The following is a 27,591-nucleotide window of genomic DNA, read 5'->3' as shown; positions in this document are numbered from 1 at the left end:
ATTAATGTTGCATAGTAATATAAACAAAACATATACTAAAAAATAAACTATTACATATTTTTTAATTTCTAATTCCCGCCATGTCCATCCAAAGACTTCATCCGTGCAGTGATGTCTGGTGGCAGCTCCCCACCTTGGTATAGGGAACATTCGAATACTATAAAATTAGAAACATAATACTATAATAACTACCACTACTTATAGAAACATCCTGATATTGAAATTTGTGGAATGAATGACATAGTTTTATAAAGAATGATACCATTTTTGCTCATTGAATATGCTTGATCACCTGAACTTGATATGAAGATTCCCTAGAGGAAAGGAAAAGGAAGTTTTAGCTTGAAGTGAAAATTACTAAAATGCAAAGGGAAAACAGGAAGAACGAGAAAATAATTCCAAGGAATAGGTAAGCCACACCTGCTGCCTAGCTCGCTGAAGCTCTTGCTCCAATTGCGTCAACTTCAAACGACTACTTTCCAACTGTTGAACATAGCTTGTAGGGGTAATAAGCCTATGGTATCAACTCTTGAATATTCGGGGTGTTCATAAAATAACCAAATTGTGATTAACCGGTTAAAAAATCATAACCACATTTTAGTTAACCAATTTAATAAAATAATTTTAAAAATCATATCCATATTATTCAAAAGTAGTTAACCAAAACCAAATTTTAAAAATCGGTTTTTAACTGGTTAATCAAAATCAAAATCAAATTTTATTTAACTCTTGTGTTCAAATTAGTTAACCAATTTTTTTATAAAAATCGATTTTTAATCGGTTTTTAACTGGTTAAAAACTAATTTTTAATTTTTTTTGAAAAATCCAATTTTTTATGTAAAAAATAGGTTTTAAAAAAAACTGATTATTTTTAAAACGGGTTTTTATTTTTATAACTGATTAAAAATCGATTTTTAAATTTTCTAACCATTTAATAACCAATTTTATCACATAAAACCAATTTGGTTGATTAACTAAATTATATTTTTGGCTAACCCAAAAACATGTTTGGTATTTGGATTAACCAAACCTTGAACAACCCTATTGAATATAATGCACAAGCGGAGAAATGTAAAAAATTTATTTCCAATAACTATGTTAAATGATGGACAAATAAGAAATAGGAGAATTACTAGAGTCAGCATTCATCCACTATTATCGAATGAAAAATTACCATATGAAGGCTTGCTACCCTCGAGTAAGTTAAAGGAGATACTATCTAGCACTAAAATACATGTTTAAAACTTCAAATTAATAAGAGGCCAAAGCAAATGGTACTCATTTTGTGCGTATTTAGTTATAATCGATGAAAAATATAGATGAGAGTATCAATAACAGACAGCCAGCATAATTTGTCATTCCAAACAGATTGTCTGAAAAATACATACAACCACATAAATAAGAATTCATATCATCATGAGAATAAGAACTAATGACAAGATAACCCTAGATTTTGTGCTTGTCAACTAAAGATGAAATCCTTGTGTTTCTTACTTGTCATTATAATAAGAATCTTTATATGGAACAAGTACAATAAAAAAGACATGTGTTTATACTAATATAAGAATAAAATTAGCCAAAAATATAAAGTATAATCCTACATTTTTCCGCAATCGGCTTTTCCTTGCAGCCTCATGATTCTGAGCAAGCCTGCGAAGAGTCCGCAACAATGAAAAATAATCATGTAACTAAAAAGAAAAAAAAGATCACCCTTACGGTAAAAATTAGAATGAAATAAATTGTCAATTTGAACATATGTATGGAAATAGACGCTAAGATGTTGTGCATCTCTTGAGCGGATCAATGTGATTACATATATCTTTGGGTTGCTAAAATGGAGATTTATTCTTCGAGATGTAAATTACCTTCTGATCTATTTTATCATTTGATCTGCACTTGAGTCTGAAGCCACAACAGCAAGGATTGACTTCCATCAAACTGCATAAATGTCATATTGTCAATAATATCAGTAGAAAAGGCATCTTCTCTGCTTTGTGCCTTTGTGGAACCAGAAAGGAAAAGAATTTTCATTTATTCTCATGCATTATGTTTTTCTTCTCAATAAATTTTAAACTCAAACGCAAGGAGAGCAAGCAAAGGATTACAAAGACACTACTAAGACTCATCATGCTTGGCACCCAGATCAACAGCCTCATTACATTCAAAAGCTATTTAGAGTTTTAGATCCAGATCAAGCACAGTTGAATCCATGAAGAAGTTCTACCAGAACCGGTTCCAGTGTATGTAAACATCAGATATGTACTTGCGATTTATCAATTGAACTTAGGAAAACAACTAACATGACAAGAAAAGGAAACATCTGTAGAAATATCAGCTCTAGGCCTGGCATCGGCCATGGCAGACCTTACCTATTTTTCTGTATCACCACTTGGTATTATAACTTGATTTGTTGATGGTAACTTCTGTGCTAACAAGCTCAGTCTGTCTTCTAGGTACGTAAATGGGCTTCTGTCAACTGAAATTGACAACTAAATTAAAACAAGAAAATGATAGAAACGTTACAAATAAGTGGATTGTACACAGATACCAAACACATTATTTACCAAGCTGAAAATCAATTAGGTAAAAAGAACTTGAGATATTTACCCTATCAGAAGTGCCAAGGTGGACAGGACCAGGAGAAATCATTTGACTACTTACTTTCAACGAGTTGTTTATAGGATCTAAATCATATACCACAAAAAATAATTAGAAAATGAAAGGATAGAGCATGATTGCTACAAAGATCATATTCCTATACATATAGCTCATCACCAAAGTAATGACATATATGCATTTACGCTGTCTTTTTAACAAGCATCGTCAGATATTTCCAAACAATATCTGCAAATGAATAAACAAAGTTCCCTTTTAGGTCAATAATCAATTTCAAGCATTCTAAAATGCAAGAACACATCCTTTTATTAGTTTTTATAGTTTGATTCTAAATAAGGTAACACGAAACAAGAACCAATGTCAATTTATATACCATAAACTAGTGCATCGATACTGCTCAAATCTCCATCAATACTCAAGCAAAGCTACCTCAAATACTGCATTACATTAATACTAGAAATATAAGTTAGTACTTCCTACAACACATGGGGACACATCAAGTGTACCAAATAAGTTCAAGTTCTGTTATCGATAGAAAAAGTAAAAAGCAATATGAAAAGTATAAGAGAAAACGAGTCAAATGACAGAGTCGTCCTAGCTCAATAAATTCGACTTCAATCATTGAATGCAACCTATACAAAACATTAATAAAAGGGAATTAGTAAAAGGGACAAAATTAGCAAGTCACACAATCTGGATCATCCTCAATCTGCCATTCCAGTTTCAGGGGCCAAAACAGGAGACTCGACTACACTAGAACCATCCCGGATTCTTCATTATTTGTAGATGCACAAACAGGGGCATCAAAACCAGGACTTGATGTTTTTCCCTGAGCAGGTAAAGTAGATTTACCTGCTGCAGTTGGTGTTATTCCACCTCCAATGTCCTTTCTTTTTTTCATCTTCTACTAATTTTTATCACTGTTATGTCTTTTATGCTGATCATAAACCAAACAAAAATTTCCATTACGATATCATAAAAATAACATTGTTCAAAAATTCAATACACAATGAGCCAAATCACCATATAATGAAATTCTAGACATAGTTATAGGATGATGTACCTTAGTGAGCATGTCAAGATGGCTGCTATTATTCATTTTCGTAATCGGCTACTGACTCATTAAGTATTCTACCAGAATTCTTAGGACAACTTTTGTTGTAGTGCCCTGACACCACAGTTTGAAAACTTTCTCTGTTGTTTAAATTTTGCGTTTTTCTTGGGAGCTCCCTTACACTTCACCACCAACGGATCAACAATGTAGTCATCATCTAAATTACCATTGTGTGGATTTACACCTCATTTTTGGAGTTTTGTAATTGTGTTGACAACATCATCGATTGCTTCAGCAAAATTACTTGAGTTCTTACATGCAACATCCATCAACCTAGACACTAAGCACCTAACACACCCAAACAAAACTTAAGTACCTTATCAGAATCACTTGGATCATCAATAGTTGACTTCATAAAATCACTCTTGGCATTCTTTGTCCATCGCTTGTACACTAAGCCTTCTGAAGTAATTTCAACATGTTTGTGCTTTAAGCATTCAAATATGGCATGCAAGGAATTCTTCGATTTTTGAACCACATACACTCACAACGAAGTATTCCTTCAACTCTGTCAAACTCAACCACATGTTCAATCTATGACATTCCAAAATTGTTACACTTGAAAAATAGTTTTCCACCATCTTGAATTACCAGGTCTACGTTCATAGCACAAGCGCCTTTAATTTCCTTCCTGACCTCCTAAAAAATGTTACAAGTGAAAGTATTTGTGTAAGACCCAGAACTTTTGAAAAGTCTTATTATGATCAAAGTTTAAATTATATAGTTATCTACAGTTTTAAATTCAGAAATTATTTTATTTTATTAAAGATAATTAAAGCAAGTTTCGATTAATTGAATTTGAAATAAATTAAGATTATTATCCAATTTTACAATTATTGAATTATTTTCTATATTTAAATTATAAAGTTGGTAGTTATGAAATAATAAGAATTTTATATGATTTGGACTAAATAATTAATATTTTAAGATATTAATACTGCTGTTTTGGAAAATAAAGAAATTAAGTATATTATTTCTAAGTTTTGGATTTGAACATTTTATTGGAAATAATTTGTAAAATTGATAAACGAATAGTATTTTTATACATTATTATTGTTGGATTAAAATTTATTTCTAATTACTATATTATCCCTATTTTTATCTGAAATTACTAAACTAACCGTAACCCTAATTTACACAACACAACACCCTTACCCTGTTTCATCACCCTCAGCCGTCACCCCCTAACACCCTCTTCCTTACTCTCAGCGGCACACAAATCAAACACACACACACACACACAGATACACACACACACACACACACACACACACACACACACACAGAGGAGAGTGCGTCGACCAGGAAGGGTGCTGTCGCCGCCAGGTGGCCGCCGTTGATCCCATCACTTGCGTCGTTGCTAGCCGTGCCATCACAGGGAGAGATCGGGTAGAATTGGGGAAACAGGGGAAGGGGCCGCGGAGAAGGGGAGGAGGAGAGGAAGAAGATCGCGCCGGCGTGCTGGACTCTACCGCCGCCATCGCGTCATTGCCGTCGACCCTGCGAGTTGCCATCCGGTCACTGTCGTTGAAGCTCTGCGTCGCTGTCCAACCCGCCGCTCCTCGCCGCCAGTTGCCATTCGTCTTCATCGCCGCCAGCTAAAAGGGGATTGACGTGCGAAGGAGGGAAGGCCGTGGTCAGCCTCGTCACGTTCGCATTCGGTCACCTCTGCTTCCGTGTCTCCCAACGGCGCCACAGCACACGAGCCGGAGGAACTCGTCCCTGCTAAGCCGCCGCCGCCACTGCTAGGGTTTGTCGCCGACGAGGGTTGGCCGCTGGTGAGGAGAAGATGCTGCCGCATCTTCCAGTCGTCCCTATCGCCACCGTGCCGTTGAGAAGAAGGCCGTCTAGTCCCACAGAGTAAGAGAGAGAAAAGGCACGGGAGCAGAGGAGAGAGAGGGGAGGCCTGCGCCAGCCACCGCCGCTCCTGCCGCCCAAATCCCCGCTGCCATCGCCGAAAATCTCTGCCGGTAAGGGTTTTAATTGAGGTTTCTGTCTTTTTGGATTTGGAGAAGGTTTTGATACTGCGTGGTTATTATAGTTGATCAACCAGAGCTTCTGGCCTCTACCGGAGCTGTTGCCGAGTCGGTTCGGAATCGCAGCTGCTTCATTTTGTTATTTCGGTAAGTAATTATGTTTCGAAAGCCCTGCTTTAGTGTTCCATACATGTATTTGATGAGCGGATATTTTATACGCTTTTTGAGGGTAATTTCATGTAGTTTTTAGTATGTTTTAGTTAGTTTTTAGTATATTTTCATTAATTTCTAGGCAAAATTCATATTTCTGGACTTTACTATGATTTTGTGTGTTTTTCTGTGATTTCAGATATTTTCTGTGAAGTGTCATGCGGTGCAGATGGAGCTATCTTGGCCTTCTAAACTGATAATATAAATGTAACTGCCACTATATATGCAAGCATGCATTTTCTAATGTATAATATTTTTCTGGTCAAAATAGATGGCTTCTTCCCCTTTTCTTTTCTCCTCTTTCACATTAAGAAATTGTGATATGTTCACTTACAAGCTCTAACAAGGCAATTTCATATTGCGTGAGTTATAACTTACATGCTCCACAAATGGATTAGTTGGCCATAAATAGACCATAAGCAATAAAACAAAACTGCAAATTAATTTACTCTCTCGAATTAGACTCTGCCTCTGTTCCCTTTTACATTCATTAATCAGTTTTATTTTCATTCTTGTTTCTCTACCAAAGTTCCTTCCCTGTATTCTTTAGTTTCTATCAATATAATATGTTAACAGAGATCATGTATCTGCCCAAAAGTAGAGTAAAGTTCAATAAGATATATTAAATTGCACATTTTATTGATAAACCTATACAAAACCTTGCCAAGAAAACCAAATTATCCTAATCAATAGTGAGGGCTTCCGTTTCTCATTTTCAAAGAAAACATAAATCCCAACCCCATCCAAAAATCATTCAATATATTCATACATGCCTTGAATATTAAGCTCTATTAGAGTTGTATACCTGAGTTCAATTTACATGCCGTCATTCTCGTTCTTAATTCTTTCTATTTCACTGTTTAGGTTCTGGTGAGTTCAACAAAAAATATTAATTTTGAAAAATCCAACAATAAATTTTTCACTATCAAAACAAGGGAAAAATAATAGAACCACGGGGAAGGAGGTTGAAGTTCAACTGCTATAGAAAATAACTAGAAACCCTCAAAAGAGAGAGCTATTAGCCTATTACTATTTAGTATTTACTAGTGGATCTGACTGTGCATGCTGGTTTTAGGGTCAAAATCTTAAACTCCTATATATTCAACTCTTTCATTCTTTTGTAAGGAAAAGGAAGCATGTGAAGCCAATGAGTAATAGCTCAAATGGCATAGTCTCCCCATACTCAATTAAGAGGTTGCGGGTTCGAGTCTCCTATCTTTGGTAAAAAAAAAAGGAAGCATGTGAAACAATATTTTATTGCCAGATCTGTGATAAACCCCATTTTTAGGGTTTATCCTGTGCTTAATCTAGTGAATTTTATCCATTATTCTCACACTTATTCATACAATTCGCATGTTTTACGTTTTTCTTCTTGATTTTGTGCTATGATTGAAAACATGCTTCTTTGGCCTTATATTTGCTAATATTAATCCTCTCTTATTACCATTCGATGCCTTGATAAGTGTGTTAAGTGCTTTCAGGATTTATAAGGTAGGAATGGCTTAGAGGATGGAAAGGAAGCATGCAAAAGTGGAAGAAATACAAGAAGTTGAAGCAATTGCTAAGTTATCTAGCCTGACCTCTTCGCACTCAAACGGTCATAACTTGGGCTACAGAGGTCCAAATGAGGCAGTTTCAGTTGCGTTGGAAAGCTAACATCCGGGGCTTCGCAACGATATATAATTTTTCACAGCTACCCCAAAGATAGGTGACATGCACGCATGGATCACGCGCACGCGTGACCTAGCGAAAATACAATCCCGCGTACGCGTGGACGACGCGTACGCGTGACTTTGCCACGTGCTGGACATATCAGAAATCGCTGGGGGCGATTTCTGGGCTGTTTTTGACCCAGTTTTTGGCCCAGAAAACATAGATTAGAGGCTATAAAGTGGGAGAATCGATTCATTCATTCACACAACTTTCATATTCATAATTTTAGGTTTTTAGATGTAGTCTCTAGAGAGAGAGAGGCTCTCTCCTCTCTCTTAGGTTTTAGGATTTAAGATTCTCTTAGTTTATGGTTCATTCCTTCCCAATTTCAGGTTCAATGTTCTTTAATTTAGTTTATTTTCTACTTTTAATTGTCTTAGTATTCTACTTTATCTATTTTCCCTCATTGATTAGTTATGTTGCCAAATTGGTTTATGAATTCCTATGTTTAATTTGATTTTCTATTTAATACAATTCGAGGTATTTCAGATTTATGGTTGCTTTCTTCTATTTATGATATAAATAATTTGAATTTTCTCCTTTTGGCTTTGGTTGAGTAATTGGTGACACTTGAGTTGTCAAATTTAGCAGTTGATTGAAAATTAGAAATTGTGATTGATTTGGATCCCTCTAAAGCTAGTCTTTCCATAAGAGTTGACTAGAACTTGAGGAATCAAATTGATTAGTCCACTTGACTTTCCTTTATTTAGTAAGGGTTAACTAAGTTGGAGCAATAACAATTCTCATCACACCTGATAAGGATAACTAGGATGGGATTTCCTGTTCTCGTACCTTGCCAAGAGTTTTTTCTAGTTATTAATTTACTTCCTTGCCAATTTATTTCCTTGTTCCCTATTTCAAAAACACCAAAAAAGATACAATTTCATAACCAATAATAAATCATACTTCCCTGTAATTCATTGAGAGACAACCCGAGGTTTGAATACTTCGGTTATCAATTTTATTAGGGGTTTGTTACTTGTGACAACCAAAACTTTTGTACGAAAGGATTCTCTGTTGGTTTAGAAGCTATACTTACAACGTGATTATTTTTATAAAATTCTAGACCACACAAAATTCCGTTCGTCAAAATGGCGCCGTTGCCGAGGAATTGCAAACATGTGCCTTATTATTGGTTATTGTAAATATTTGTTTTTTTGTTTCTTTGTTAGTGTTTCTAGTTTTAGGAGTTTATTTTCATTAATTTTTATTTTCTTTTGATACTATGAATTCTTACCCCTCTGGCTTTAAGTTTAGTTCCAATGTTGTTGTAAGAAATGGAAACTATAATGAAAATAGGCATTAAGGTTGGAAGAATCAAAGATGGGAGGAGCCACAAGGATTTGATCAACCCTCTTGGCAACAACCCCCTCCAATGCACTATAACCAACAACCATTCTATGATGCATACCAAGACAATAGTTATGGTGGACCTTTTCATGATAACCAACCTCCACCAAATTACTATTGTCAAGATCCATTCCAGGGTGCATACCAAGATGATGAATATGGTGGACCCCCTTGTGGTTACCAACAAGCCCCACCATATGCTTATGAACCCCCTCCTCGACATAACTCTGAACCACCATACTCACAAGCCCCTTTCCACCATTCACCTCCATATGACCCTAATCCTTATCTACCACACCAATCACCATATGACCCACACCCAGAACCACCACCTCAATATTCACCATCTCCATATCCTTATCAAGAAGAACCACCTCCGTATTATGAGCCCTTTCTCCCAACAAATGAACCCTCTTATCCACCCCAACCTCCACTGGATTACAACACACTCATCTCTAACATCATTGGTCTCAACTCTACACTCCAAAATCTTATATCCCGCATGAACCAACCCTCTACCTCCAATATTCAACCCTCAAGCTCTAGTGCACTTCCTTTTCAACCACATAATGATCTTTCCATCCCATCACCACCCTCTATGGAAGAGCACCCACATCCATCAATCCAAGAGCAAGATAATCCCAATTATGCTATTGATATGGAACAAGAAAGAAGGAATCATCTTCGCGATTCCATACTTCATAAGAAGCTAGAGGAGGCCCTAAAAGTGGCGGTAGCAGAGACCCTTGAAGGCAGAGGAGTGATTGAAGAATTAGTGAAGGAAGACATCAAGGAGGAGTTTGATTTTGTATTAGAGCAAGTGGAGAAGGCCAAAATTATCAAGGAAAAGGAAGTGGTTGAAGACTTAGGAGATGCAGAACCTCCATGGGAAAGTCAAGTTATAGAGCCTCCTTCAAAGACGTTTGGAATTGAGGTTGAGGAGGGTGTACAACCTCCAAGGCATAGCCTGGTTGAAGACTTTGAAGAGGTTGATCAAGAGATGGACTCAATAATTAATGAATCCTTATCTACAATTGAATCCTCTCCCATTGGACTTGACATGGAGATTAAAGAAGAAGAAGCACAACCTCCCATGCCCTTGGAAATCAATGAAGAGGAGATTGAATTGGAAGAAAGCTACCAAGAGGAAGAGGTTGAAATTGAAGAAGCTTACAAGGAGGTGGAAGAATTCAAAGAAGAGCACAAGGGAGTGGAGCTTGCAAGATCATTAGAAACACCTATCCCAAAGCCATTACCGTCCAATACAACATTCAAGTGGGTAAAATTCTTATCCTTGACCTTTACTTTCCCACTTGAATATGGTTTACTTGAGACAGATGGTCAACTTAGAGCTCTTTGTGGCATTAAGAGTAAAAGGGAGATGGGTAGTGGTTGGCAACACCATCCTAGGTTCGTTATGGTTGGAAGCTCAAGGCCTGATTGCAAGGGTTGGCATAATTCTCAATTAATTGGGTCTAGGAGGATGTTTGGGTGCCTAAATGAGAATTCTAAGGCTGAACCACCCGGATGGAATCATCATGATCCACTTGAAGACGGGTGTAGAAACAAGATTTAGGATCCGGGAATATATGAGGATCAAATTTGGGAGCTCAAAACTTGTGAAGATCTCCATCAATGCTTGAGAAATTTACTTGGTATTGATAGAGATTATTGGAAGTCCAAGCATTGGTGGAAGTTTCAAGACGAGTTCAAGCACAAGCCACCATGACAAGGAGCTCACCAAATGTCCAACTTAAGGACTTTAACTAAAAGTAATAGGTGCGAGACAACCCACCATGGTATGATCGTTCTTTCTTTTCTCTCCTTAGTTTTATTTTAGTGACTCTTCTTATAATCTCTGTATATAGTCTGCATTTGCATTTGTATTCTGCATATAAAAAAAATGCACGTGACGCGCGAGCGTCGTTGACGCGTCCGCGTCATATGTGTATTCGAAACAAGAAGAAAAGAAGCAGAGAGTCACGCAGGAGCATGGCTGGAGGCATGCCTAAGGCACAAAACACGCCCACGCGAACGCGTCCCTGACGCGTCCGCGTCACTTGCGAAATCAGCCCTCCACGCGTGCGCGTCACCCACGCGCACGCGTGACCCTACAAAATCGACGTAAAAGGGTGTATGGCTAGAAAGTCATGATGGTGTGGGCTGGAATTGTACTGGAAGCACAAGCCCTATCACGCGTACGCGTCCCTCACATGGACGCGTCATTTTTCCAAATCAGGCCATTCACCCGTGCGCGTCCCTGACGCGCACGCGTCACCCCAAAATTTGGCAATGTGCGTATTAAAATAGAGAGTTGTGCGTGCGCGAGGCTGCTCTCACGCCAATAGCACAATTTAGGCCACGCGTTCGCGTCCCTAACGCGTCCGCGTCACTTGAAAAAAGCGCAAACCGCGCGACTGCGTGCCCCACGCGTCTGTGTCGCCTGCGCTGCACAGCTTATCCAAATCAGTGCCAAAATCCCTATCTTTTCTTTCCTATTCCTAATTCTTTCTTCCTCCTTCTTATTTCTTTCTTCTTCCTTCTTTCTTCTTTATTCTCTCTTACTTTCTACTACTTTCTCTCTCCTTCTTTTTCACATTCATTATCAAGGTTCTTTTCTTTTCTTCTTTCCCTCTTTACTTTTCATTATTATTTTTATTTATGTTTTCTTCTTCTTTTTCCTTTTAATTTCATAATCTATGTTTTCTTTGTCTTTATTTTTCTTTTTACATTCTTTTAATTGGTGTTAGAAATTTAATTGGGTGATTATTTTCTTCTATAATTGCTTGTGGATTATTAAGGAGTTGTTTGACAATTATCAATAATTATTTTTGGGTTGCTTGCATGTTCAAATTCAATACTTTCAATAACATATTTACCATGCATGCTAAGTGTTTGTAAAAAAGTCCGTTTGGCATTGTGCATATTTAAATACTCTATCATTCTACTCTAATGCCTATTTTTTACAAAACCCCTTTTAATATTTTATTGATTGAATATAATTGTCAATACAAACAGATTGTTAGTTTGAAACACTTGATAATCAAATTAGGCAATTAATGCTTGATCTATGCTACTAATGCCTTTGCTAGCATGCCAATAAACATCTTGCATCTAATTGCCAAAACCTGCACTTGCTATATTTCCATTGATGAACTTATCACATGTAGTCGCGACCATGTGTTAATGACATCCTTCTTTACCGTGCATTGATTATCACTTGTATCATCATCTTCCTTGCTTTAATCCTTAGCTTTAAATGTTACTTACTTTTTCCCTTTTCAAGATGGCCACCAAGAAGGGTAAAGAGAAAGCTACTCTCAAACCACCGGTAAGGAAAGGAACAAAAAGAGTACTAGATGCGGAGCCATCTTCAACAGCAGTAAAGCCCTCAACAAAGCGAGTCACGAGGATCATCAAGGTTGATGAAAAAGAGAAAGCCTTTCCAGCAAAGGACACTGCGCGGTTCACTAACTGCTACTGTGAGCAAATGTTCCCCATCCTAGCTGAAAGGAACTATAACAATGAGTACCTTCTCATCCTCCTGACCCACATTGTTGATTTTGTTGAGCTCCGAATTGAACGCAGACAATGGGGATTCCTACGGAGACAGCCACGGCAGGTCAATCTTTCATGGGTAGTCGAATTCTACTCAAATTTTCACATGACAACCCTGCAGTCTGTCTATGTCCGTCAGAAGCAAGTCCCCATAACTGAAGAGGCCATTCAGCGAGCTTTAGATCTTCCCCCTGCAACAGAAGGATTGGACGCATTCCAAGAAGCCTCTTTCAAGCGCCAGACATACCAATTTGACTGGGACACCGTTCTTAGAGTTATAGCACAACCTGGCAGCAGATGGATCTATGGATACCATCGATTTCGACCTAAGGGAATATTGGCTTCAGCACTCACCTTGGAGGCTCGAGTGTGGGCACAGATCATATCCCACTACGTCTTTCTGAGCACTCACGAGTCCTCATTCACTGCAGATATGGCTGTTCTACTCTGGTGAATCATTACAGACCAGCCTCTCAACTTACCAAGACACATCTGGGATGCCATGGGACACGTACAAATTATGGGCAACCTACCTTTTCCCGCCTTGGTCTCAGATCTAGTCTCGGCAGTCGGAGTCTCCTACAGAGCTGGGGACACCAAGGCCATGATTCCACGGGATGATCAGTACGTCCCTAATGGGAAGTATATCAGACCTCCAGCAGCCACTATCAAACGGACCACAAAACTGGCGGAAAATATTCCTTCTCCTTCCACATCACAAGAACCTTCAACAAATCAGCTACTCCTACAGATACTTCAGAGGTTAGACCGGCTTGACCGGCAGGGAAAGCAAAGAGAGCGCCGTAACAAGCGCCGATTTACATACCTCAAGGAGCTGCTTATTGGTAACCACCCACCTGAAGAAAACCCAGACACCTCGGACTCCACTTCATTTACCAGCACAGGGAGCCATGACGGTCCCGATTGTGGAGATGCTGCTACCAGCCTCCTTTGTTCCTGAATGATGGCACCGAGGACGGTGCCAAGCTTTAAGTGTGGGGAGGTCGGTCAATACCTGACTTCCGGAGGTATTTACTCTTTCTTAGAACTAATAAATTAGTTATTTTTCTTTTGTTAGGATAGTATAGATTGCATAGTAACAGGTATTTGCATGCATGTTCTATTTGGTTAAAAAATAATAAGTTTCTTTTCAAGACTCTATTTTGAAAAATTTCACTAATTTAAATCAAAAATTTTGTATTAAAACTTATTTGAAGACTGTAAATTGGAACATGGTTTAAAGCTAGAATACACAACCCAGTAAGATTTTTGAGCCTAATTATATGGTTACACTATTTAACCATAATATTTTATTCTTGTGTGTTTTCTTCTCTATGATTGTAATTTTTATTTTGTTCCATCCTATATGTCCAATGTTTAATGTATTTATATGCTTACATATGAATGAGGCCATTATTTTATTAGCTCACTTATCCCAAATAGCCTACCCTTTCAATTACATTTGTTAGCCACTTTGAGCCTTTTAATCCCCATTTGTTCTATATTTTATCACATCACTAGCCTTAAGCAGAAAAACAATTAAATACCCCAAATTGAATCTTTGGTTAGCTTAAGATAGAGATTGTGTGTTAACTAAGTGTGGGAAAAACTGTGGGAACTTGGGTTAATGAAAGTGTACAGTGCTTAAATGATTAATTATTAGGAATTTGGGTACCTACTCATGTAAGAACAGAAAAATTAAAATTCCATATGCATTGATAATGTTATGTTTACTTTTATTTAAAAAAAATGAACAGAAAGTTGCATGAGAACGGTGCAGAAAGCGTGCCAATCGCACAAGCAACATCACGCGTACGCGTACCACACGCGTACGCGCAACTTGAGATTTTGGCATTTCATGCGTACGTGTCAATGACGGGCATGCGTGGCCCTAAAATATTGACATAAAAGGTGTATTGGCCAAAAATTGTGATGGCTTGGTGTTGGCACTATGCTAGAGGCACAAAATCACCCACGCGTACGCGTCCCTAACGCATTCGCGTCGTCTTCAGTTTCTGAGCAATCATGCGTGCACGTGCCTGACGCGCACGCATCATATGCAAAGTTGGGCCACAACATTGAGTGAACAGAGAGTTGCGCGTGCGCGAGGCTGGCTTCGCGCGAGTAGCACAAACACGGTCACGCGTACGCGTGCGCGATGCTCTCGCGTTGCCTTCCCAATAGCGCGCCCCACCCGTACACGTCAGTCACGCGTACGCGTCGACAGCGCCGCATCACCAGAACCCTACAACGCCCACTTTTCTTATCTTTTCTTTCCCAATCCTAATTACTTTCTTCTTTCCCCTTCTTTCTTCCCTCTTTCTTACTTTCTTCTTCTTAATCTTTTTAATTTCTCATCCTTCTTCACTTTCATTCTATTTTACTTAATTTATTTGCATACTTTCATTCATTGCATTTTAATTTTGTGCATATTTTTATTTTCTTTTCTAAAGTTATTCTTTTTACATTGGTGTCACATGTTCTTATTCAATTGTTGTGTCTTTTCTGGTATTATTTTGGTACTTAGTGACTTATTTTACATTGTTGGGCGATATTACTTATTTGTCAAAAGCCAATTTTTATGATACCTGTGTTCGTTTTGCATTGACATGAATTTATATTGTCTTTCATTACCTACTATCTTTTTCCCATTGTTGCAATTTTTGTACTATTGATATGCCATGTGCTTCGATTGTTTTCTCACTTGCATGTTGTAGCTACCATGTAATTGAGGCTCTCATTATTTGGCATTAACCCACCCATACTTTATCTGTTTCCTATCTTTGTTTTTGGGTTACTTTTCTTCTTTTTTCCTCTTCTTTCAGGATGGCCACCGAGGAAGGAAAACATAAAACTTTTACATGGGGCGACAGACAAGTCTATCTGCACAAACTTTAGAGAAAGACATCAGTTGTAGCAACCCGTCCACTTGCACATCTTAGCATGCACCGAGGATGGTGCAATCTTTAAGTGTGGGGAGGTCGATACCGACTTCCGTGGGTTAGTTACCTTTTTCTCAACACCAATGTTTTATTTTCTTTGTTTATTGTTGTGTTTGCATGTTTGATTGCATGTTTGTTTGATTTTGTGCATATTCTACCACTGCTTGGTTGAAGTAACGAATTTCTTTTTTAAGAAACTTTTTATAGCATTTCACTAATTTGAATTAAAATTTTTATTGAACTTGTTTGAAGAAATATTATACTGGAACATGGTTTAGAGCTCGAACACACAAAACCAGTAAGATTTTGAGCCTACTTGATTTGTTGTATTTTATCAACTAATATTTTATTTTTGGTGTGTGTTGTTCTCTCTAAAATTGTGATCTTTGTCTTGCTTAATTCTATATTTCCATGGTTTGATGTATGCATGCACTTATATGATTGAGGCCTTTGTTTCACTGAGCTTACATACCCATATGGCCTTACCCTTTCATTATCCTTTACAAACCAATGTTGAGCCTATTATACCCCTTTGTTCTTTACTTTAGCTCATCACTAACTCTAAGTGGAAAACAATAATGTCCTTAATTTGAATCCTTGGTTAGCTTAGACTAGTGAGAGGGCTCATGAATTAAGTGTGGGGAAAGTGGGTTTGGAAACGTTTGGTTTTGGAAATTAAGTATGTTAAATTTCTTTATGAAAATGTGAAAGAAATGTTTAAAACATGTTCATGCATTCAATAATTCAATCATATGCATTGAGAAAAACAAAAGAAAAAAATAAAATATAAAAATAAAATTAAAAAAACAAAAAATATTCAATTAAGTAAATAAATAAATGAATAAGGGGACAAAATTACCCCAATGTTAAGTTAATGAAAAGATCAATGCATATGTGATACAAATTAAAAGAAGAGTTGATGCATGAGTATGTAACACAAAAGTGGAAATTTTGGGTAGCTAGGCATGAAGTTAAAAAATATATAGAGTGTATGTATAGGTAAAGAGCTTAGGCTATTCAAAGATTCAATTTATAGCTCACTTATCCATATATATATATGGTACATTAAATACTTTTTGATTGGTTAGGTGAAGAACAAGGTTTAGAAAGCATGACTAGAGAAGACTAGAGTGATTACCCTATACACTTGAGTGATTAGAGTGCACATATACTATCAGTGAGGGTTCAATGCTTGATTCTATGTTCCCTGCTTTCATGAGCTGTCTTCTTACAAGTTTACTTGTTTTTACTGTGTGATATTAATTAGAGATATTTGATTTATATTTGTCTTGAAGAGCTTATTTACTTTTAACCAAGTAGGAAAAATCATTTTAGCATATAGTTGCATTCATAGGTTGCATTGCATTGCATGAGTCCTACTTTCCCTTATTTAGTCTTTTAATCTCCTTGAGATAAGCATGAGGACATGCTAATGTTTAAGTGTGGGGAGGTTGATAAACCACTATTTTATGGTTTATCTTGTGTTTAATTGAGTAGTTTTTATCAAGTCTTTACCCACTTATTCATATGATTTGCATGATTTTACAATCCCTTCCTAGTTTTGTTCTATGGTTGAAATCTTGCTTCCTAGAGACCTTTAATTTGTATATTTTAATTCTCCTTTATACCATTCGATGCCGTGATCTGTGTGTTAAGTGTTTCAGGCTTTATAGGGCAGAAATGTCTTAGAGAATGGAGAGGAAGCTTGCAAAAATGGAAGGAACACAAGAAACTAAGGAGATGACCAGCGAGCACCGACGCACACGCATGGCTCACACGAGCGCGCGATATGGAGAAATTTGCAGCGATGCGTGCGCGTGCCTGACGCGTACGCGTGACAGGAAAAGTTGCCAAATGACGCGCACGTGTGACTGACTTGTACGCGTGACATGCGCGATCTGCAGAATTAACAGAAAATGCTGTGGGCGATTTTGGGCTGAGTTTTGACCCAGTTTTCGGCCCAGAAACACAGATTAGAGCCAGGGAACGTGGAGAGACTCAAGACACATTCTCATTAGCGTAGTTTTAGGATTTTAGATCTGAATCTAGAGAGAACTTGCTCTTCCTCTAGGTTTTCTTTTACTTTCATAGTTTTATAGTTTTATTGCTTTTGCTTTGGATATTGAAGAGTCATCACCTCCGTTGAAGATACTATTCTAGTTTGTTTCCTTACTCTTTTATTTATTCCATATTCTTAATTCTTGTTTAGAGTTACAATTAGATTTTTCATGGATTGTTAATGAAAAGGATTACTTTTATTTTTAATTAAATTGCAGTTATTGTCTATCATGTCTTTCTTTTATTCCTTATTTAATTCTATGCAAGTAATTTTCATGTCAATGGAGTAGATTCCCAACTTGACGTGGAGGTTGATTAAAAGGAGACACTTGAGTTGGAATGCTCAAGTGATTAGTTAAATTGGAAGTTGTTGGCTAATTCTGTATTTACTAACGCTAGACCTTCCCAAGGGAAAGAACTAGGATTTGCGAATAAGAGTTAGCTCAATCACTTGAATTTCCTTTATTTAGTAAGGGTTAACTAAGTGAAAACAACAACCTCTTTATACTACACTTGGGAGAATTTCAACAAGGATAGAACTTCCAATTAATCATTCCCCCAATCAAGGCCTTTTATTTTGAATATTATAAATCTCTTTTAATTTTTATTGATTTAATTTACAATTATTTATTTACTCATTGCCCAAACTCAAAATCTCTCGGAAAACTCCTGATTAATAAATTAGCACCCTTTCAGCAACTCGTTGGGAGACGACCTGGGACTCATACTCCCAGTATTTTTATTCTAAACTTTTGTGACAACTTTTCTAAATTGATGAGGTGGATTTCAGCTGGTTAAGAGCTATACTCGCAACGCTGTTCTTATATTATAATCTCTTAATTGGTCTAACACGCATCAATCTGTTTATAGAAGTTACATTTCTTGTTCCTGTTTATCATTTTCAATAAAAAAAATCGTATTATAATTAGATAAATATAGATCCTAAATATAGATCTACACACAGAATTCGTAGTTCATGCTCTCTAGCACATTTTTAGTAAAATATCATGTCATAATCCTTTGAATAAAGCAAAACCAAAACAGATATGTCTTTAGAAGTTACAAAAAAGGCGAGAGATAAGAACACATTAAATCAACAAAGAAAATAAACAACAGACGAGAACCATCCTCATGCTTGGCATCCCAGAGAACTTTTGGTTTACAATATACTCTGAAATTTACTTTGAAAAATAGGAAATTAATTTGTATCTTCAGGAACAGATCAAAATGTCAATTAATAGGACAAGAGAATAATTAATTAATCAAGTAATTATAATTCACAATTAGAAAGAGAAATAGATAATCATAATCATAGCAAATAATCAAATCCAAAATAACAAAGACACAGAAAAACGTAAAGAGACAAATAAAATTCTTCAAAATAAAATGACATTTATTAATAGAGAAGAGATATCAACAAATTAATAGCGAAGAAGAAGTATTAGCGGCAGAGGAGAAATATGGAGGGAGAGAAAGTTGTGTCGAAGAAGAAGCTTGGAAGCGAATAGATCTGAAAACGCGTTGAGGAGGTGGCTCGATTAATAGTGAACAAATCTGGAAATTAATAGCAAGGAGATGGCTCGATTAATAGCGAACAAATTAATAACGAACAGATCTGGAAACTTCACTGTGGCAGCAACAACAATATAGAACGGACATAGCAGAAACTCTCTACTGCAACGGACACGGCAGTGGTGGCGGTGCCGGCGGCGGAAATGGCAGCGAAAATGATGGTAAAAATGGCAGTAGAATCCTAAAATTACTCGGCAAGTTCTCTCTCAGCTAAATTAGTCTCACAGCTAACTCAGTCTCTCAATTTTGAAAAATTGAAAAAATTAGATTTTATTCTAAAATTTAATTTTAATTAATTATTAGTGGAAATTTTTTAAATTGGTGTAGATAAAATATATTATGGAGATTTCTAGAAACCTCCACCAAAATACTCCCTCAAATAGATATTAATCTTGTAGTGTTTGCAGGGTTTAGAAGAATGATTATCTAACGAGTGCTCCATCAATGACTCTAGAGCTTTATATGAGTTCCAAACTCGAAGAGGACGGGTGATAAATTTTGAATCCATTTAGTTCTATTTTCAACGACCGTACATAATCAAATGGAATTGCGGATTAAGTGTTTTTGCAAATGAATGGTAGTACTCCTTTTCTTTTTCTATAGATTGGCTGATTGGGTTTTTTCTTTTTTATTGTACAGTTAATAAATAAAGACATAAAAGTGAAGAGGAAAAGTTTAAGAAACTCACCAAGGAATAAGGAATATAAAAATTTATCCATTCTTTTGGCATAATTTCTCTTATTCATCCAACAAATCTGAAGCCCTTTAAAAAAAATGTAGCATGTATAGTTTCATGTCGTTATGTGTTCCTACTTGTACGTACAATATACATTCTAGAAGTGAGTTATTTCCTACACTGTAAGTTCTTTAGAAGTATTCCGTAATTGTGATGTATTATTAGCATTTTTGTATCAAAGTGAATGTACTAATATTTCAATTTGTAAATTTAATTGCATATTGTTTGACTTTATTATTATGTGTTAAATAACTTATTAATCCAAAGTTATGAGTTTGATTTTATTTATACAAAAGTTTTTTCGTTAAGCATAAAAGAAGAAAATAAATTGTGTTTGGTTACTAAGAAAGAATATAGTTTTTTTTGTTAAGCACAAAAAGGAGAAAATAAATTGTGTTTGGTTACTAAGATAGTAAGATTTTGCATTTTTATGGAATTTTTTTTATGTTGTACTTAATTGTTGCATTATTAAGTTGTATAAAATTTTTATTTTTAAGCTTTTATATTAGTTAGTTAAGGAGAACCAATTAAAACAGTGAACTTCTTTCTTTAGTATTTTTTTTTTATTTTGAAGTGATATCATTATTCCGTTCATGATACTCACTTAATTAATGTAAACTATTATCGTATTATCATTTTTTGACCTCTTCTTTTAAAGAATGAGAACAACATGGTATTCTAGTATTTTAATATCATAATATGGTATTTTTAAATCTAAATTTTTAATTTACTGCTTTTAAGTATGCTTTGTTTCTTTATCTCAATGCACTAAATGGATGAGTTAAGCTATATTATGTTAGCAAAAAAAAGTAAAAAGTTAGATATATCAAGACTAGATTAAGTTAGCAGGTGTAGTTGTAACAATTTACTAAATGAATCCATAAGAGTGTATTTGAAATATAGCATGCTTCATCCAATTTGAAATAACGGAATGGTCTAATTTGAGAAGTTCGTGGAATGATACACTGTCTACCTAAAAGTTGAAAATGGTTTGTTAGATACATGTGTTGCTTTTATAATCGAATAAGGTGGAAATACAATCTAGTTTATATAATGAAATTAGCAGAATAGGACAATTCAATCCCTTTATGGCATTTAAAGTATTTATAAGCTGTGATTGCAATTGTCCATGGTTCACTATTTGAGTCCTTTCCACACTACAACAGGAACGGAGATTAGCGACGGCCAAAAAGCTGATTTGCGGCGGTTTTTAACCGCCGCTAAACATGGTACCAGCGACAATTAAAACGCAACTAATAAGGGGGCGGGCATGACATTTAGCGGCAGTTTTCAACAACTGCTGGCATAAGTGTAGCAAATCGATTATTTTGCGTCGGTTGATATAGTGGCTGTTTATAACCGCCGCAATTCGGCAAGGTAGATCCAGCCATCTTATTTGCGACGTATTTAACTCGCCGCTATTTTGATTTTCGTTTTTTATATGATTTTTATTTGCGGCTGTTTTAAACCGCCGCTAATTGTTCACATCCCTTTTTTTTAATTTAAAAATTTTATTTTTCTGATTTATTTGATTAACCTGAGAGCATTTTTTAATTTTTTGGAGTATTCTTTGTTATTTTAAAAATCTTATTGTTTCCATCTAAATTTTTATATTGCAGGCAAAAGACTCAAGAATAATTAATTGCAAAAAAAGACTAACATTTATTGTAATATCAATAAAGTATTTCAATAGTCATCCAAAAAAGTAAAGTAATTGACTAATAATTAATGTTGCATAGTAATATAAACAAAACATATACTAAAAAATAAACTATTACATATTTTTTAATTTCTAATTCCCGCCATGTCCATCCAAAGACTTCATCCGTGCAGTGATGTCTGGTGGCAGCTCCCCACCTTGGTATAGGGAACATTCGAATACTATAAAATTAGAAACATAATACTATAATAACTACCACTACTTATAGAAACATCCTGATATTGAAATTTGTGGAATGAATGACATAGTTTTATAAAGAATGATACCATTTTTGCTCATTGAATATGCTTGATCACCTGAACTTGATATGAAGATTCCCTAGAGGAAAGGAAAAGGAAGTTTTAGCTTGAAGTGAAAATTACTAAAATGCAAAGGGAAAACAAGAAGAACGAGAAAATAATTCCAAGGAATAGGTAAGCCACACCTGCTGCCTAGCTCGCTGAAGCTCTTGCTCCAATTGCGTCAACTTCAAACGACTACTTTCCAACTGTTGAACATAGCTTGTAGGGGTAATAAGCCTATGGTATCAACTCTTGAATATTCGGGGTGTTCATAAAATAACCAAATTGTGATTAACCGGTTAAAAAATCATAACCACATTTTAGTTAACCAATTTAATAAAATAATTTTAAAAATCATATCCATATTATTCAAAAGTAGTTAACCAAAACCAAATTTTAAAAATCGGTTTTTAACTGGTTAATCAAAATCAAAATCAAATTTTATTTAACTCTTGTGTTCAAATTAGTTAACCAATTTTTTTATAAAAATCGATTTTTAATCGGTTTTTAACTGGTTAAAAACTAATTTTTAATTTTTTTTGAAAAATCCAATTTTTTATGTAAAAAATAGGTTTTAAAAAAAACTGATTATTTTTAAAACGGGTTTTTATTTTTATAACTGATTAAAAATCGATTTTTAAATTTTCTAACCATTTAATAACCAATTTTATCACATAAAACCAATTTGGTTGATTAACTAAATTATATTTTTGGCTAACCCAAAAACATGTTTGGTATTTGGATTAACCAAACCTTGAACAACCCTATTGAATATAATGCACAAGCGGAGAAATGTAAAAAATTTATTTCCAATAACTATGTTAAATGATGGACAAATAAGAAATAGGAGAATTACTAGAGTCAGCATTCATCCACTATTATCGAATGAAAAATTACCATATGAAGGCTTGCTACCCTCGAGTAAGTTAAAGGAGATACTATCTAGCACTAAAATACATGTTTAAAACTTCAAATTAATAAGAGGCCAAAGCAAATGGTACTCATTTTGTGCGTATTTAGTTATAATCGATGAAAAATATAGATGAGAGTATCAATAACAGACAGCCAGCATAATTTGTCATTCCAAACAGATTGTCTGAAAAATACATACAACCACATAAATAAGAATTCATATCATCATGAGAATAAGAACTAATGACAAGATAGCCCTAGATTTTGTGCTTGTCAACTAAAGATGAAATCCTTGTGTTTCTTACTTGTCATTATAATAAGAATCTTTATATGGAACAAGTACAATAAAAAAGACATGTGTTTATACTAATATAAGAATAAAATTAGCCAAAAATATAAAGTATAATCCTACATTTTTCCGCAATCGGCTTTTCCTTGCAGCCTCATGATTCTGAGCAAGCCTGCGAAGAGTCCGCAACAATGAAAAATAATCATGTAACTAAAAAGAAAAAAAAGATCACCCTTACGGTAAAAATTAGAATGAAATAAATTGTCAATTTGAACATATGTATGGAAATAGACGCTAAGATGTTGTGCATCTCTTGAGCGGATCAATGTGATTACATATATCTTTGGGTTGCTAAAATGGAGATTTATTCTTCGAGATGTAAATTACCTTCTGATCTATTTTATCATTTGATCTGCACTTGAGTCTGAAGCCACAACAGCAAGGATTGACTTCCATCAAACTGCATAAATGTCATATTGTCAATAATATCAGTAGAAAAGGCATCTTCTCTGCTTTGTGCCTTTGTGGAACCAGAAAGGAAAAGAATTTTCATTTATTCTCATGCATTATGTTTTTCTTCTCAATAAATTTTAAACTCAAACGCAAGGAGAGCAAGCAAAGGATTACATAGACACTACTAAGACTCATCATGCTTGGCACCCAGATCAACAGCCTCATTACATTCAAAAGCTATTTAGAGTTTTAGATCCAGATCAAGCACAGTTGAATCCATGAAGAAGTTCTACCAGAACCGGTTCCAGTATATGTAAACATCAGATATGTACTTGCGATTTATCAATTGAACTTAGGAAAACAACTAACATGACAAGAAAAGGAAACATCTGTAGAAATATCAGCTCTAGGCCTGGCATCGGCCATGGCAGACCTTACCTATTTTTCTGTATCACCACTTGGTATTATAACTTGATTTGTTGATGGTAACTTCTGTGCCAACAAGCTCAGTCTGTCTTCTAGGTACGTAAATGGGCTTCTGTCAACTGAAATTGACAACTAAATTAAAACAAGAAAATGATAGAAACGTTACAAATAAGTGGATTGTACACAGATACCAAACACATTATTTACCAAGCTGAAAATCAATTAGGTAAAAAGAACTTGAGATATTTACCCTATCAGAAGTGCCAAGGTGGACAGGACCAGGAGAAATCATTTGACTACTTACTTTCAACGAGTTGTTTATAGGATCTAAATCATATACCACAAAAAATAATTAGAAAATGAAAGGATAGAGCATGATTGCTACAAATATCATATTCCTATACATATAGCTCATCACCAAAGTAATGACATATATGCATTTACGCTGTCTTTTTAACAAGCATCGTCAGATATTTCCAAACAATATCTGCAAATGAATAAACAAAGTTCCCTTTTAGGTCAATAATCAATTTCAAGCATTCTAAAATGCAAGAACACATCCTTTTATTAGTTTTTACAGTTTGATTCTAAATAAGGTAACACGAAACAAGAACCAATGTCAATTCATATACCATAAACTAGTGCATCGATACTGCTCAAATCTCCATCAATACTCAAGCAAAGCTACCTCAAATACTGCATTACATTAATACTAGAAATATAAGTTAGTACTTCCTACAACACATGGGGACACATCAAGTGTACCAAATAAGTTCAAGTTCTATTATCGATAGAAAAAGTAAAAAGCAATATGAAAAGTATAAGAGAAAACGAGTCAAATGACAGAGTCGTCCTAGCTCAATAAATTCGACTTCAATCATTGAATGCAACCTATACAAAACATTAATAAAAGGGAATTAGTAAAAGGGACAAAATTAGCAAGTCACACAATCTGGATCATCCTCAATCTGCCATTCCAGTTTCAGGGGCCAAAACAAGAGACTCGACTACACTAGAACCATCCCGGATTCTTCATTATTTGTAGATGCACAAACAGGGGCATCAAAACCAGGACTTGATGTTTTTCCCTGAGCAGGTAAAGTAGATTTACCTGCTGCAGTTGGTGTTATTCCACCTCCAATGTCCTTTCTTTTTTTCATCTTCTACTAATTTTTATCACTGTTATGTCTTTTATGCTGATCATAAACCAAACAAAAATTTCCATTACGATATCATAAAAATAACATTGTTCAAAAATTCAATACACAATGAGCCGAATCACCATATAATGAAATTCTAGACATAGTTATAGGATGATGTACCTTAGTGAGCATGTCAAGATGGCTGCTATTATTCATTTTCGTAATCGGCTACTGACTCATTAAGTATTCTACCAGAATTCTTAGGACAACTTTTGTTGTAGTGCCCTGACACCACAGTTTGAAAACTTTCTCTGTTGTCATCATCTAAATTACCACCAACGGATCAACAATGTAGTCATCATCTAAATTACCATTGTGTGGATTTACACCTCATTTTTGGAGTTTTGTAATTGTGTTGACAACATCATCGATTGCTTCAGCAAAATTACTTGAGTTCTTACATGCAACATCCATCAACCTAGACACTAAGCACCTAACACACCCAAACAAAACTTAAGTACCTTATCAGAATCACTTGGATCATCAATAGTTGACTTCATAAAATCACTCTTGGCATTCTTTGTCCATCGCTTGTACACTAAGCCTTCTGAAGTAATTTCAACATGTTTGTGCTTTAAGCATTCAAATATGGCATGCAAGGAATTCTTCGATTTTCGAACCACATACACTCACAACGAAGTATTCCTTCAACTCTGTCAAACTCAACCACATGTTCAATCTATGACATTCCAAAATTGTTACACTTGAAAAATAGTTTTCCACCATCTTGAATTACCAGGTCTACGTTCATAGCACAAGCGCCTTTAATTTCCTTCCTAACCTCCTAAAAAATGTTACAAATGAAAGTATTTGTGTAAGACCCAGAACTTTTGAAAAGTCTTATTATGATCAAAGTTTAAATTATATAGTTATCTACAGTTTTAAATTCAGAAATTATTTTATTTTATTAAAGATAATTAAAGCAAGTTTCGATTAATTGAATTTGAAATAAATTAAGATTATTATCCAATTTTACAATTATTGAATTATTTTCTATATTTAAATTATAAAGTTGGTAGTTATGAAATAATAAGAATTTTATATGATTTGGACTAAATAATTAATATTTTAAGATATTAATACTGCTGTTTTGGAAAATAAAGAAATTAAGTATATTATTTCTAAGTTTTGGATTTGAACATTTTATTGGAAATAATTTGTAAAATTGATAAACAAATAGTATTTTTATACATTATTATTGTTGGATTAAAATTTATTTCTAATTACTATATTATCCCTATTTTTATCTGAAATTACTAAACTAACCGTAACCCTAATTTACACAACACAACACCCTTACCCTGCTTCATCACCCTCAGCCGTCACCCCCTAACACCCTCTTCCTTACTCTCAGCGGCACACAAATCAAACACACACACACACACAGACACACACACACACACACACACACACACACACACACACACACAGAGGAGAGTGCGTCGACCAGGAAGGGTGCTGTCGCCGCCAGGTGGCCGCCGTTGATCCCATCACTTGCGTCGTTGCTAGCCGTGCCATCACAGGGAGAGATCGGGTAGAATTGGGGAAACAGGGGAAGGGGCCGCGGAGAAGGGGAGGAGGAGAGGAAGAAGATCGCGCCGGCGTGCTGGGCTCTACCGCCGCCATCGCGTCATCACCGTCGACCCTGCGAGTTGCCATCCGGTCACTGTCGTTGAAGCTCTGCGTCGCTGTCCAACCCGCCGCTCCTCGCCGCCAGTTGCCATTCATCTTCATCGCCGCCAGCTAATAGGGGATTGACGTGCGAAGGAGGGAAGGCCGTGGTCAGCCTCGTCGCGTTCGCATTCGGTCACCTCTGCTTCCGTGTCTCCCAACGGCGCCGCAGCACACGAGCCGGAGGAACTCGTCCCTGCTAAGCCGCCGCCGCCACTGCTAGGGTTTGTCGCCGACGAGGGTTGGCCGCTGGTGAGGAGAAGATGCTGCCGCATCTTCCAGTCGTCCCTATCGCCACCGTGCCGTTGAGAAGAAGGCCGTCTAGTCCCACAGAGTAAGAGAGAGAAAAGGCACGGGAGCAGAGGAGAGAGAGGGGAGGCCTGCGCCAGCCACCGCCGCTCCTGCCGCCCAAATCCCCGCTGCCATCGCCGAAAATCTCTGCCGGTAAGGGTTTTAATTGAGGTTTCTGTCTTTTTGGATTTGGAGAAGGTTTTGATACTGCGTGGTTATTATAGTTGATCAACCAGAGCTTCTGGCCTCTACCGGAGCTGTTGCCGAGTCGGTTCGGAATCGCAGCTGCTTCATTTTGTTATTTCGGTAAGTAATTATGTTTCGAAAGCCCTGCTTTAGTGTTCCATACATGTATTTGATGAGCGGATATTTTATACGCTTTTTGAGGGTAATTTCATGTAGTTTTTAGTATGTTTTAGTTAGTTTTTAGTATATTTTCATTAATTTCTAGGCAAAATTCATATTTCTGGACTTTACTATGATTTTGTGTGTTTTTCTGTG

This window comes from Arachis ipaensis, chromosome B6, assembly GCF_059453495.1.
Source record: "Arachis ipaensis isolate K30076 ecotype BB chromosome B6, ASM5945349v1, whole genome shotgun sequence".
NCBI lineage: Eukaryota > Viridiplantae > Streptophyta > Magnoliopsida > Fabales > Fabaceae > Arachis > Arachis ipaensis.
The sequence above is the reverse complement of the archived record's forward strand: the minus strand, read 5'-3'. Positions refer to the sequence as shown.